Here is a 16648-nt window from a genome sequence, read left to right as displayed (position 1 = left end):
TGTTTTTGCTTTTTGTTTTTTGTTTCAGAACGATTGTAATATGTAAAATACGACGACAGTCAGTTAGTATGTTTAATTTTGTTGGGTTTTTTTTTAGCGACGCCAATCGGTTAATATGTTTATTTTTTCAGCACGATTGTAATATGCAGAGAGCGGCGACAATCGGTTAATATGTTTAATTTAGTTAGTTTTTCAGCACGAGTTTATTCTGTAAAGAAAGACGCCTTTGTGTATAATTTATGGAACGTTCGTTTAATTTACTGTAGAAGTGGATTCCGGAATATGCGAATAGTCAGGTATCAGCCAATCAAAATTGGCAGAATTTGGGTAAGGAAAATTTATTACTTTTGATTCGGGAATGGAAAGATTGTTATGTGTATGTATGTATGTATGTATGTATGTATGTATGTATGTATGTATTACCAGTTAATGGTTGTGCAAGCACAATATTGTTGGAAAATATAGAATTTGACTCGGTCTTAACTGGTACCGGTGGGAGCACTAAATATTGAAAGAGAAAAATAGGAACTTCTTGCTCTGTAGATGTGGCGATTTTGATGATATTGCTCATCGGATGTAATATAGCATTTTATTCTCACGAGTGAATGTGGCAGAAATGGTGGTCGTAAGCTAGATAAGATAGTGGCTGTCAGGGTAGATACATTGAATTTGTATGTGGCATCTGTTGTTGCAAACATACGGTACTTTGGTCCAGAGGGTGAATTTCTGCAATCAAAATATCATATATGGAGATAAGTAGGTTGGAAAACACGTTGTAATGTTCGTGTGAAGCAGGTATAATGGTTATCGTACTTGCTTCACTGTCTTTAGGTTTTGGTTTCGATGTCAGCTGGAGTATTTTTTTTTTTTTTAGTATTTATTTACAAGAAATGAGCTGTTTAGAAAAAGACATAATCCTCGCATGCACATGCCTCAGTTTCTGTATCAATTAAAATATATTTAGGCGTATTTTACGACCGGGCAACGCCGGGCGGTCTACTAGTAGCTATATAAATGTTTTGCTATTTGATCACGTTTTCCTTGATTTTTCATTTACAAAATACTGTTCATGTTAAGTTAGCACTTGCAAGTTGGTGACCTTTATATTCCTCAGCGTTTTATTTATTTCCAGTTCAATCACGAGAAGATCAAACATCATTTCAAGAAGCACACACACACACACATACACACACACACACACACACACACACACACACACACACACACACACACAAGACATTGTTGTATAAATGAAAGGTCCTAGAAATTACATATTTGTTCACGGTTATTTATCTATGCACGAAACGAGGTTCAATTCGTACTGAATTGTTTTGAATTTAAGTAAGAAAAGATGACTAAAGACTTGGTCACTGGAATTCATCAAATTATTGTTTATTTATTTATACATTCTTTGTTGTTAAATGTTAACATTCATAGAGCTTTGATCTTGACTAGTTTTGGCCAATAAAAAATATTTACACAAATTTATACTTTTACACACACGCACTATATATATATATATATATATATATATATATATATATATATATATATATATATATATATATATATATATATATATATATATATATATATTAGCTGGCCGCCCGACGTTGCTCGGTCGGACAATATACTTAAACATGATATTTTAATTTATGCAGATTGCGTATGTATTACCATAGAATCAATCCGCTATTGATTATTATATATTGGGAGAAATAATTTGCCCGGTGGACTAATTCGCAAATATATATATATACTAGCAAAAGTACCCGTCGTTGACTGGGTTCAAAAACAGCCTACAGAAAATGGACTCTGATTTATGAAAGTATGATAGGTTATGAAAAGGAAGGGTTGTAAAGAGATAGCTTCGAATTTGGGGGCATCAAAACCAAAGCAAAATATGATGAAAGTAGAAATAAAATAGATAAACCCCATAATTTATTATACCATACCTGTTCACACTGAAACACTTATCACAATATTCTGTAGATCTATATTAAAAAACCTTGTTAAACTTTGTGACCTTCTATGGAGGTCACGAATCTCCCATAATTTTATTATACCATATTTCTTCAAACTGAACATAATTATCAAAGTATACTTTACGCAGATAGATATGAAAAGTCTTTATTAAAGTTTGTGCCTATTTCTATTCTACGGAGACCAGGCGCGAACGTAGACCCCCACAATTTTATTATACCATCCCTATTTAAGTTAAAACATACTTATCAAAGTATTATTATATACATCTATATCAAAAACATTTGTAAACGTTTTTTTTTTTAATTTTTAAATTTTTATTTCCATATTTTGTGGACCAGGCGCGTACGCAAACCCCACAATTTTAATGAATCATCATTATGCCAGATCAAACATACCCATTCCTGTGTCTCGATACATCTTCTATCATTATATGTGATCAGTTTTCTATAATAGTCAACATTATAGGAGCCTATTCGTGACCAGACACACACAGACGTTCAGCTTTATATATATATATATATATATATATATATATATATATATATATATATATATATATATATAAACCGGATTCACTCATGAATTAATACTGTTGCTGAGTGTAAAATGTGCGACGTTGGTCCATATTTAGTTTAAATGAGTTTTCTCTAAAGGGAGTAAAAGAGGGGGGAAGCTCTTTATGAAAATTTAATGTTTAAAATATGGAAAAAAAAAATGAATTTCACTTAAACCCAATGGTAACCTCTTAATTGTCGAAATTAGTAAAATATCCAAAAATTACGAAAATGTGAAGGTAGAAAATGAATTATTAATGAAAATAGTTTTCGAAGTAAATTTCAAATTATACTTAAATAATAAACAGAATAAGCAGGGGAGGTAACTAAAGTCTGTCGTGCGACATTTCACCCAAAAGTGATGGCAGCCAATCAATATTGTGAATATGTGACATGTTTTATGTAATATCTTACTAATTGCGACATACAAAATTAAGTAGTTAACATCGGTTTTTAATGGAAATTTACTTCTGTGGCTTTCGAGTTTCATTCTAATACTAAGAAGCGTCGTAACCACAATTCTACATTTACTCTAGAAGTTTTCTCGGAAACTATTAGGTCGATCCGACTAAATATTTATATGGACATTTGTTATGGTAAGATGCAGACAAGTAAATATTATGATATCTGTTTGATGTAAAATTAATGATTAATGCAAAAAGGTGCACAAATTTAACCATATTCAACCATCAATTTGGCATAAGCAATCATTCGATATCAACGGGCGATTACTTTTGCCCGTTTTTAACAGTATTTATTTATTTATTTGTTTATTTATGTCTAATTCATATTTTCAGAATTTATCAAAACTCAAAGGTACCTAAATTTTCATGAAGGGCTTCCATTCAATATTATGAAAATAGAAATACTGTGGGGGGGGGGAACAATCAAATAGAAATCAAATTAAGTCCTAAACCTTTCTTATTACTTACAAAGAGAAGGTTTCAAGGACTAAATGTAAATGGTTTCTAGAATTTTCACATGAAAAAGCGAGTGCCACTTGCTAAGAATGTCGACACTAAACTTGGAGGCACAACGCGATTATTTGTAAGGTGCTCACATATGGCTGAACGGTGGTATTGTTAAAAACATCAGATGGTGAAGAATTTGCATATCGAATTTTTGATGGAATATGTTGTTCAACCTTTGCGATGTCCGCTCGACATAGTGCGAGCTGCAATCCCAGCTAGCCTGAATGATCGGCCCATCATCGGCCCATTACAGTGTTTGTCGGCTGATCGTCGGTTATGTAATGGGCCGATGATGGGCCGATCATTCAGGCTGGCTGGGATTACAGTTAAATAAAGAAACAATACAATTATTATAGTGAGGGGGGGAGGCATTTTTTCGAATTGAAGACAAAATGAATTTATATTATTTTTAGTTGGAATTCATTATTGAGATGAGTTTTATTTTTTTATTGCAGACTATTATCCTCATCTTTTTTAGTTGTTGTTTCAAAACGTTTCGGCCGACTATTCCTCTGACCAAAATGTGGCGAGACGACAACAACTATGGAAGGCAGTAATTGTCGAGGATGCAGTTAGGAGATTCAGAGTTCCTATCTGTCGCGGTTACTACCTGGCGAAGGTCAGAGGAATAGTTGGCAGAAACGTCGTGAAACAACAACTAAGAAAGATGAGGATAATAGTCCGCAATAAATAAATTAAAAATAATTCTACGTTTATATAAAAAAAAAAAAATGTCTTGTCGCTTATCTTATACAAGCGTTCAATTCCCAACGGTTCCTGCTATCAACGATGCTGATAAAATGCTGCGGACGCTGATCAAAAGACTGGAGACAAAACCCACCAGCAGAGATAGTCGATGCCCTATCAAACTTACTGGACCCTTAATGTAACAAATGTCTATGAGTTACCGTTTATCCCCCCCCTCCGGGGAAGCTGGTTGCTGTGCCAGGACATAACAACAATTCAAGTAACTCCTCCCCTCCCCGGGTTTACAACCTATAGTAGCATAGTCTGCACAAGTATCCATAACACTATTCATTGCACATGCAGAATTTTTAACAGATAATGCACACAATGGCTGGCCGTTTTACCAAAATGTATCCACTTTATAGAATTGATTTAGTTAGTCTGTCAGCAAGTCCTTATTTACTCCCCTACAAGGACACACGATTGTGTTTTTATGTCGGGGAATATTCAGCTCCTAGAAAAGGGAATTCTGGATTGAGACAAAAATAAAAATTTCCTTAGTCTAGAAGGATTTCTCCTTCACTGATCGAGGACAAAAAATGAGATGTAGTAGCAGAACAGATACTACATTTTGCTCCTACAAATCTGATGCCTATAGACATCGAAAACTGCCATTTGGTATGAATGGTATCCTTCGCATGAATACGATTCTTATCAAGTCTCCAAATCTATAAAGTCTTTTTATTAAGGCCCAAAGGCCATTCAAGGATAGGCGTTATTGCAGTGAAATAAAATGAATCGAGTGGAAACAACAACACGTGGATTCGGCGCGAAATAACACTGTTGTATAGACAGTCATATTTGTTTGGCAAATCTGTTGTTTATGTTACTTAGCCGAAGGTAGGCGAAGGTAAATAAGGCATCTGTTTACTGAAGCTTCTTTAATTTTGTAAACGTTAGAAACTTTATTTTTGTTGCTGATTAAACAATGTCATTGATACAGAAAGACTGTAACAAATTTAATTTCGTGATTATTAGCGACCTATGCGTAAAGATCTTAATTAAATTGAATTTTTGTTCCACTGAACTGAAGTGAAGAAAAGCTGAATAAAACTAGTAGATCCAAAAATGGAAGAGTAGAATTAACATAAACTCAAGGGTTGAATGAATGTTATTAAAGAACTGCTTTAAATGTCCACTTTTGTTTCGTTGTCAAACAAAAGCTGCCGTCAACATAACGGAAGTAAAGGTCTAGTTTTTGAAAACCGGATAGTAGATCATCTTCGTAGAAACCTACAAAAATATTTGCCGAAGCCGATCCCATAGGGAAACCCCATGAACACACCATCTATTTGCCTATATGTGATGCTATTAAAACTGAATTCAACCGACACAATGGCAAATTTCATTAGTTCTACGAAAATGCTTTCAGGAATAGATGAAGTCGGAAGTTAACTATTATATAAGGCGTCTTCACATATATTAGAGACGGAAAGAGACGAAGACTAAAAAGAGATATTTGAAAACAGTTTTATAAAAAGCAATTTTTATTGAATTTTTATTTCGTATCCTTTAGTTTTTCAGCCTTCAAGTAAGATGCGATAGAAAAGCAAGATTAGTTCCTGTCTCCACCCCCTCCATTTTGTTATTGTCGTTGTCGGCATGCCAAAACAAAAGGCGACAATGTTTATAGTTTCCAAAAGTGGGACACAAGTGAAGAGATTAGAAATATCAAAAGAGCACTTAAATTTGTCAAAGTAAGTTTTTCACAGAATAAATCCTTAATACAAAACGAACTGCAACGTTCAAAAAACGAGGTATAAAATAGTTATAAGCCATTTGACTAACTTACGTTGAGAAAGCCCTATCAGTGATAAGATGGGTCTTAACGGTACACCGTTCTTGTGGGTTTTAGGTAAACTATGGAGACGGAGGCGAATAGAACTTGGTCTCGGTAGATATGGTAGAATCTATAACAGAATATATAATTATGTGCTTAATATCTCAATCTCTTTAAAATTAAAGTTTGCGAACTATGGAAACTATTCGCCATATGTTTCAAATGAAAAATACATGAAAATGTCCACTAATGAGTTATTGCTTTTTTTTATGTAGATATAAGCATTCGTTTAGTTATACGATTTAGACTTTGCAATTGTCAATGTCCTGGTTGTATATCTATGAGAACAAGCTGTTATTTTAAAATAAAAACCCAATTAAGTTCAATTTTATTAATAAAAATATGGTCGTTCCTTTTGCTTCCCAAAGGATGGTGAACAAAGTTAATCGAAGTAACAATTTAAAAAAAAAACAAAAAAAAACTAGAAAATTAAACATAAAAACGGAGTTTCTATATAAGAGACAATTCTTTGAAAGAATTAAAGCGACGAAGACGCCGAAAACGACAATAACAAAATGGAGGGGGGGGGCGGAAACAGGAACTAATCTTGCTTTTCTATCACAACATCTTACTTGAAGGCTGAAAATCTAAACGGCATGAAATAAAAATTCAATAAAAATATCTCTTTTCAGTCTACGTTTCCGATATTTTTTTTTTTTTTTTCATTTAAATAAGTCGGTTCGGATCGACTTCTCTTTTTTAAAAAATTAAATGTTCTTGTGTTTACTTGCTAAAAAAAACATGCCAAAACAAGAGGTGACAATGGTGATTTATAACGAAGAAAAGACAGTCAAGCTCCACATCTAGCAAGAAAGGTTGACCTCTAAACCACCACCCTGACACGGCTTAATGAGCAAGAAAATAAAATTTCCACACGATTTCTATTAGCTTAAGTGATAATGAGATAATTATTCAAACATGCGTAAAAGGTATTCCCCAATTAATTATTATTAATTGTTCAATTACCTATTGTTAGATATTGACCGGACAACGCCGGGTAATCTAGTCGATTGTTATTATAATTAGAAAAATAAAACAATTAGATTTTGAAAAATGCGTATTTACAGCTTAGAATGTTTATTCGGGAATTTAAGCAGAAATTAAATAAACAAAATTGATTTAAGAATTTAAAATCGATTGGATAGTTTAATTAAACAAGATTTGGCTTACGTGAACGGCACATGATTGTATCTGTTTTGCTAACGTAATAGCAAAGATCGAATTGACGAGTTGGTAAGAAACGCGTTGGCGAATAGATGTGCGAAGGACTGTTGGAAGCGGACAGAGAACCAGGAAAATATAGAAAGAGACTCAGCGTGTCAATCTCCGATAAGGAAATCCATAAGACGAATAAAACCCATGTAAAATATAACTCGTAGTAATAAGAACGTATATGATTCTTTTTGTCTAGGATAAGCAGATAATTGTTATTGTTTGATTGTGAAAAGCTGTCTGTGAACGTTTATATGTCGCCTTTGTTAACTACGTGTATGTGTGAAGAAGCGCACACACACACAACGAACGTTTTAAATACATGCAGGACACAGAATATTTCGATATTCTTTATGCGCATATCTGTTGTATCAAATACACTATTATTTATACCACTAGACGATACACGAATACAGACACACATATATATACTAAATACGTATATATATATATATATATATATATATATATATATATATATATATATATATATATATATGCAAAATTGCTGTGTTTTACCATTATTACAACTATTACAGCATGTCTTTTCATTTCCTGTGTTAGTTTATTATCTCCCATGATTGATTGTCTGTAAATAAAAGTAAAAGTTAATATAGAGGAAAGAACTGGTAAAAAAAAGTGATGTTCTCAAACATCAGACGCACTCTGTAATTGTCTAACGTTAATGTTTGTGTCTTTTCATATATCTATCAAATCATGCTTTGTTGTCTTGGGTGTATATAACATCTATGTTACATTTTGCCTATCAGCGTATAAATACGGATTGTGTGTGCGCGGTGTGCGGGTGAGTGTTCACGGTAACCTTCACTTGACGTTACATGGTACATTTCTTAACAAAAACAAGCATGCATACTTTTCATTGTACTCTTCTTATTTCGTGGCGGCACTTGACTTGGAGACGCTGGAAATAAGCACTTTTCAACTTCGATGAATCATGCAGTTAACACAACTTCTCGTTAAACTTTAAATATAGCTTTTATTTCCGTTCTACATACGCATGTCGGTCATGTCGCGTCGCCAAGTTCTCATTGTTAGCTTTTACATCAAGCCCTAAACACCTCTTAACTCCCTAAGCGAATAACTCCATAACTAAAAGAAAAGTCTCTCTATTTGATTCTTTCATTACCTTATGTAATAAAATATTTCGTTCTCCCTAATACTGACACATTTCAATAATCCACTTGCGTCATCTTTGACGTTTTATGTCAGTCGAGGTGTTTGCCATTGTTTATTCTTTCAATTTGACTCGAGTGTTGATCCTTTTTAAATTTCTTTATTGTTAAATGTTTACAATTTTTTCCAAATTAAATCATTTTGAAATACCTGAAGCTTAAATATGCACAACTGCATATTTGTCTAGCTAACCTACTCCATAATCGTAGGGCCCCAATATGTTACAGTAGGTTATTCGGGAGTCTACAAATATGTTACGTCAACAATTTTGCAACATTTCAGTAAAACATTGTATCGCTCTAATTGCAATTGGAAGTCTGTGCCACGGGTTCGAGTACTTGGAAAAATCAGTTGTAAAAGTAACATCCTTCTGCAGGTTGAAGGTTCAATCCTCAGTGTCGGCGACCGAAAATACAATTGAGAATTATTTAGGACTTCTATAGAGTCACAACTGACGGAACGAGAGCATGCTAACCCCGTGAATTAAATGAAGGGATACGTTCGAAATTCCATGCAGATTTCCGAGTTTGACAAGATACACCTGGAGAAGGTCGAAGATTACATCGACCGAAACATTGTGGAAATGATACTCAAGATAAGAACAGTAGTCCGAAGAATCCAAATAATTCGAATAATCAATCTATGTCTCAAAAATTCAAAAATGTAAAATATTTTCATAATTTTACAGGAATATAAAAGTTGTTTTCAATCAGCAAGTGTTCATTTATGCAAACTCGTGTTGTTTTTAATAAAATTGAGTAAGTAGTCATAAGTCAAAATATTTATAGTGTGAATAATATGCCTATGTGAGTATTTGGCAGCGTGGCATTGTGTATGTGTGTTGGTTTATCTTGGGGTTTTTTTCTTAGTGCATGCATAGATGTGCACGAACTGATGAAAGCATTTATGTGAATAACTAAAGATCCCTCTTTGCACTGCCTCCCTGGTCAAAAGCACGAAAGTGGGAGGGGTGTTAAGCATACGCTTTTGGATTCTGTTCGAGAGGGGGAGGACGTGCGAATTCTAAAGAAAACAGATTTTGTTGATCAGATCTTATAGGCTTGATTAATTTTATATAGGTGTGTTACTTTTGGGGTTTCAAACAATTTTCATTGGTTGAAAATACTTTAGGTTAACACGTTAAACCAACTTGCAAGTGAAGAGGTAAGCGAATCCAAACGAAGAGGGGAAGAAAGAAAGAAAGAAAGAAAAAAAGAAAGTAGTAAGTCGAGCCATGTATTTTTTAGCGTTTTTTTAAATCACGTCTTGGTTCAGTTACTACAAATCTACGAAAATAAATACAGCATTACGGTTTCAAATAACCTTTTCATGTAACATTTACGAGCACGTTGTTCGGAAATGTACATATAAATGTTATGTTGACGTTTTTTTTTAAGTGTCTGTGGCGTAGTTTTGTGAGTTTTTTTTTTCACTCTAAATAAAGTATATTGTCACTTGAATGTAACAGGCTACTATATGTATTAAGATGAGCGAGATGTCGATTTGCATTACCTTTAAATTTCTACGTGTCAGTAAAGTAAGGGAAACAGGAAGCAGGAAGAGAAATTACAAAGACTAACAGATGAAAGAAGCTATTATAGTAGAAGACTTTCCGGCATCTGGAGACCTCTACAGTGAAGGTGTGAGATTTTGTTGGTAAACGAATTTGTCAAGAGTATGTATGTTGAGGAAGTACAAGTGCAATTGATATGTAATCTATCCTGGGTTATGCTGTTGGAAATTGTGAGTTGCTTCGTAGGTTAATTAATGCAAAAAGAATTCAAGGGGTTAAGGTTGACGTATGTCAAACGCGGTAGCTAATCTCAGCGATGACACCTGGGGGTGTCATTCAGTTCTTAGGAAAGAAAACGATGCATGCAAGTGCAGTTTGCCTTCCGATTTTGGACAAGACAGACGCATCGAGGGAGACGCGAGAATTGGTCGAAGAAAGAGACACAAGTTTGAGTCAAAATGCGATGATTTCTCCATTAGACGAATAAATAATCCATGCCAGAAGATCGGCGTTATGTTTTTGTCAGATGTTTCCTTTTCAGCATCGACCAGTGACGGGAAGAATTGATCAGAGAAAACCAAGAACCCTCCCTTCAAAAAAAGTATGGTGACTTTATTGCAATACATATGCACACACTAGAGGTGACACGACCATGTACATAGACATACATACATACATACATACATACATAGACATAGATATATATATATATATATATATATATATATATATATATATATATATATATATACGGCATAATCACGTTGACACGCCGGTTCCCATCAGATCACCGAAGTTAAGCAACGTTGAGCCTGGTCATTACTAAAATGGGTGACCAATTTTGGAAGTCCAGGTGTTGTATGTAGGAGGACGTTAACACCACCCCGCAAAAAGTTGCAAAAACCTAACGTCGTTATCTCCCCTAACGGAGATATACATGCGACTGGGGACCGCTTGTGAATTTCATAATTCCATAAAACTTCCTCCTTCAGAGGAAGCCGGTTAAACCCTGAATAGGGTTGGTGCTGACTGCACACACATGCATAGACAGACGATCAGAGCTGTGCACACACATACGTATGTGCACAATTAATAAGAGACACACATATAAATATGAATAATCTATAATATAATATCACCTGTCTGTTTACATGTATGTATGTATGTATGTATGTATGTATGTATGTATGTATGTATGTATGTATGTATGCGTGTCTGTCTGACTAAATCTTTCGAGAGAGGCGACGGATTTTCACGATATCGGTATCGGTTTGAAGCCCGACCTTTCGAACGACAAATATCGAAAAATTGGCTAAAAACATTAATTCCTTCACCCTTAACTGGACACTTTTCTACAAAGAAGGGTCGCTTTTTCGCCGATATTTTCGAAAGTTATCCCCCTTTTTCGATTGATTAGCCTCAATTTAAACCTTAGCCACTTCCTGTTTGGCGATGGACGCAACGACAAAGGCCTCACGTTTTTTTGCTTTTGTTTTTTTTTTGTTTTTTTCACGTTCTTTTCCTCCTTCGCGATACGAGTTCGAGTCTGTCTGCCTTTGAACACTTTTTTTTTTGTTTTTGTTTTTGCTCAACACACACACACCTCCAAACTCCCAGACAACACCGGGCACCGAGGCTCGTAATAAATAAGATATAATCAACAAAGACAGGAAACCCTTCTTCACACATAATTTATTGCACAATGAGTTTACCAGAACACATTGCATTAAATACTTTTAAAACGGGCTTAGGGGTGCAGCATTATGTTGCGACAATGAAATAGGAATTGGACCTTGGTTGATAGTGAAGAACTTATTAGATAGACGACTTGTCTTGGTTTTTATCTAAGAAGGAGACGCTAGTGATGGATGCATCGGTCCAGATGTGGCAACAATACTCTATGCATGGAAGGATGGTAGCTTTGTAAAGATACAGGATACTCTTAGGTGTGAGTAACCTTTTACTATGGCAGAGGTAGCCCACCTTCTATGCAGCAGCCTTTGCAATGTCCTCAATGTATTTGTTCCAGTTGCTGAGGAATCTGAACGATGAGCTCTCAGGTAGGGTGTTATTAGCCATGTTTGCGGACCAGGATATAAAATACCCTAACTCGCTACAAGAAAAAATAATGAAACGAATTGAATGAATAAAACACAGAACTCAAGTGCTGGAATAAAACAAACATGTCGTTTATTTTCTGTTGAGAAATGGTCTTCGTGTACACGTGTTCATTCAGCCGTTGATGACTATGCGCGTGGAAGGAATAGAGAAATGCGAAGTGGCAAGCCGGCTGTAGAAAGAAAGGGTTAAACTCAGTAGAAAGTCGCGCACATGTCTGTGTCGATGGGCCAAAGCGAAGGGTAGATAGAGAGAGTAAGTCAATCCAGTTCATGGAGAGGGAAAGCGTATTAAGTGTGCTTGCGCTTGCCCCACATTACAGTAGCAGGAAAGTGACGTTAGAACATGCGGTCAGCTCGTCGACTAAGTAGGTCGAACGCTGGTCCAGACGCAAAAAGAGGCAGTTGACAGGTTTTGTTGACTTTTATACAGGGGTCAGTGTTCTGACTGCGCATGTCTGGCTTTCACTCTAAAGGAAGTGACGTTTCGCGTGTGTGCGTACTTGTGCGCGTATGCGTGCGTATATGTGTGTATGTTAGCGTGTGTGTGTGTGTGTGTGTGAGTGAATGTGAGTGTGCGTATGAGGCTGTGTATATGCGTGCGTGTGCGTGTGTGTGTGTGTGCGTATGTGCGTGCGTACGTGTGGGTGTGTATATGTGTGGGAAAACATGTTCGAACATTGGCCATGACTTTTGGTGGTTGAAACAGCTTCTTGTAATTGTTAAAGGAAAGAAGCTTAGTCTTAGTAGCATTAAATTTTACCCTCCATTTACGCCCCCATTTCACTACAAACTGAAAATCGTTTTCTAAGGATTTAACCGTTGCCTTAAATAGGTGTACATCCGTTTTGTTCTCATGTCTAACATAGAGTGTTAAGCTTTTTAATGTCTCCGGAGAAATACGGAAGAGAAAAAAGAATTTGCTTTATGAAACGCTTAGCTTTCATTTTACTTGTTTGTCTCTCAGTTGCATAACACCTGATCTACTCGCAACCCGCATTGTTATTCTGGGTCATACGCAGTAAACTCAAATTCCCCGCATTCTTCATTTATTGTCCTAATGATTCGGCGTCCAACAACCGATCAGTTTACCAAATGACTATACAAGAAGACGAATAGTCAAACGACAAATTCAAAGGGTCCATTAGGTTTAAATTATATATATATATATATATATATATATATATATATATATATATATATATATATATATATAATGAGAATAATGGAAATAGTATTCCAACAAAATATAAAGATAAAGAAACAAACCCAGTTATGTTTTCATCAACGTTTCGTCTGGTACATATATTAACATAATGGTAATCAGTACTTTTGGAACGCCCCTATTATATATATATATATATATATATATATATATATATATATATATATATATATATAATGTGTGTGTGTGTGTGTGTGTGTGTGTGTGTGTGTGTGTGTGTGTGTACACAGCTCCAAGATTAAACAATAAGAGGCTCGTTGACATCGTTTAAAACTATGCATTTATTTTATTCTATAGACTCATAACAGTCACATTATTTTCTGTTCAGGAATATGCACAGGTAAAATTTAGTAAGCTTAATCATGGGGTAATGTAGCAGTCAGAAATTTTAATGTACTATTTTCTCTGTGTGTAAAGAAGTACCACTGATTAAACCTCTGAGGATGGTAATGTGACAGACAAATGATGTACTATTTTCTCTCAATGTAAAAAGCAGATACCATTGAGTAAACTTAAGTAGGGGGTTATGTAACAATCACAAATTTTGATGTACTATTTTCTCGTATGTTACTAGAAATATAGTTATCATAAATATTGATGTACTATTTTCTTTTCATGTGAATATGCAAGTAATACTGAGTAAGCCTAAGCAGAGGGTAACGTAGCAGTCACATATTTTGATGTACTATCTTCTCTTAATATGATTAGGTACCACTGAGTAAGCCTAATTAGAGGATAATACAGTCGTTACAAATTTTGATATCCTTTTTTCTTTTCACATGACTATAGAGCTTATTATATATCTACATTACAACGAGCACTGTTTTTCTTGTATTTTAATTACATTAGTGATTTTACTATTACATTAAAATACACTCTGCTCTTTAGACTGCTGTTCTAATCCCCGTTAAATTATATATATATATATATGTATATATATATATATATATACATATATATATATGTATATGTATATATATGTGCGTGTGCGTGTGCGTGTGCGTGTGTGTGTGTGCTTAAATAAAGGGTAATGCGGCAGTTACATTTTTTAATGTACTATCTTCTCTTGTTATGATTGATATTGTTTCACGTTTCGTTTCTATTAAACGGTTTTTTCATAGATTTTATTTGTTGATTTCAAACATTTTCTGAAATTAAATATCAATATAAGAACATCATTTATTTTACACAGACAACAAACGCACACACACACACACACACACACACACACACACATATATATATATATATATATATATATATATATATATATATATATATATATATATATATATATATATATGATGGCAACATCTTGTTAGACAAGAGCCACTCCATCAGTCACTGAAAGTCCATGTGCCCGAATATGACTTTTTAGCCCTGCCAGCGACTTACATACCTTCAAGCAGACATGACACTGAAAACGTTCACTGGTGTGTATGAAACTAACAGCAGCAGAACCTGTATTATCGTGGGCTTTCATGTGATTAACAAAACCTGCCTTAGACAACAGAGCCCGATCATACACCTTACAGATCCAGAGATCTCCATGGTTGGGTGGCAAGTTTGGCATTTCCTACATGCTCTCTTAAGCTTCGCTCGGTCTATTTTGGCTGTTTCAAAGTGTTCTGCGCCCTATATATATCAGTGTCCTCCACTGCTTGCAATCAAACGCTAGGGACTCCCAACTGTCAACAGGAATATGAAAGCTCACCAGACTCTCCTTGATGCTATCACGAAAACGTTTTTGGGCTTGTGCTGGGGTCTTTTTCCTAGAAAGAGCTCACCATAGAACAACTGCTTTGGGAGTCGATAGTCTTCAAGCCGGATGAAATGACCCGCCCAACGCATCTGGTTCTTAATAACAATGGTAGCAATACTGGTTGTTTTTGGCCTTTTTTTAGACATATGTATCAGGGACAAAGCTATCCCACTTTAAATCAAGAATGTGTCTAAGGCAGTGCTGATGGAACCTCTCGAGCAGTTTTATATATGACTGGTACAAGGTCAGTATTTCAGAGGCATACAGTATGGATGGCACTACATATGTTTGATATACTGAGATTTTAGTTGTCAGAGTTAGATCACCGTCAGACCAGACTCTATCTTGTAACCTTCCAAAAGCATCAGATGCCTTGCTGATTCTCTGTCTTATTTCTGCATCAAGAGTGCCATCATTTGATAAGGTGCTCCCAAGGTAGACAAAATTTTTACGCCTTCAAGGCGCTTTCCACAGACGAAGATATCAGGTTCCACATACAGATCATCAGGAGCTGGAGTGTACATGCCTTTAGTTTTCTTAATGCTGTCAGTCCGAAGCAGGTACAAGCATTTGTAAAAAGATCCATCACTAGTTGCATATCTACTGGGGAGTGTGTTACCAAGTCAGCATCGTCAGCATACAACAGTTCCCTAACAAGTCCATCACCAACAAGTGTTTTGGCTTGGAATCTTCTGAGGTTGAACACCTTTCCAGTCGTTCGGAAACTAATATCAACACCCATATCGCAATCGTGGAAACCATACCAGAGCACAGCAGTAAGATAGAACGAAAACAATGTTGGTGCAGCTATATCACCCTGCTTCACACCATTATCAATGGGGAATACTTCCGAAAGCCGACCATTGAAGTTGACGTGACCTTTCATACTACGATGAAGTTGCTTGAACTTGTCTGTAAAAGCAGGTGTACAGCCAAATTTTTCCAGCACTTTCTAGAGAACCTCACGGTTGACTGTGTCAAACGCCTTGGTTAAGTCCACAAACACCTGGCAAAGAGGCATATGCTGTTCAATACATTTCTCCAAGAGCTGTCTAGCAGAAAACACCATATCCACAGTTCCTCGCCCACCTCTAAAACCAGACTAGGATTCCGGAAGGATATTAGGACATACATACTTTTCCAATCGGTTTAGCAAGAGCCATGCAAATACCTTTCCAACCGCATTCAGCAGCGAGATACCTCAATAATTTCCACAATCAGACCTTGTACCCTTTCCTTTGTACAATATAACCAAGATGGCATCTACCCAATCTTGGGCAACCAGGTGACCCTGCTATACTGACAGTATCAAAGAGTGGACCACACAATGTACATTGACACCACCATGTATCAGCAGCTCAACAGGGATGCCATCCAGCCCAGGGGCTTTGTTCGAGTTTATTTGTTTAATGCAGTCAACTGTTTCCACAAGAGTCAGTTCAACATCAAGTTCTAAATAAAAGGAACATTGAGGGATACTTTCTATTGCAGCAACATCAATATTGGATGGTTTATGAAAAATATTAT

General features: G+C 35.5%; 1 pseudogene; it reads left to right on the top strand.

Moving 5' to 3' along the window:
- Positions 1-10763: 10763 nt before the first annotated feature.
- On the top strand, positions 10764-10882 carry LOC145263341 (5S ribosomal RNA; annotated as a pseudogene).
- The last annotated feature ends 5766 nt before the right edge of the window (positions 10883-16648 follow it).

Source organism: Euprymna scolopes, chromosome 38 (assembly GCF_053919585.1).
Source record: "Euprymna scolopes isolate OS-2025 chromosome 38, ASM5391958v1, whole genome shotgun sequence".
NCBI classification, from domain to species: domain Eukaryota; kingdom Metazoa; phylum Mollusca; class Cephalopoda; order Sepiida; family Sepiolidae; genus Euprymna; species Euprymna scolopes.
Note: the sequence above shows the minus strand (reverse complement) of the source record. Positions and strands in the feature narration are given on the sequence as shown.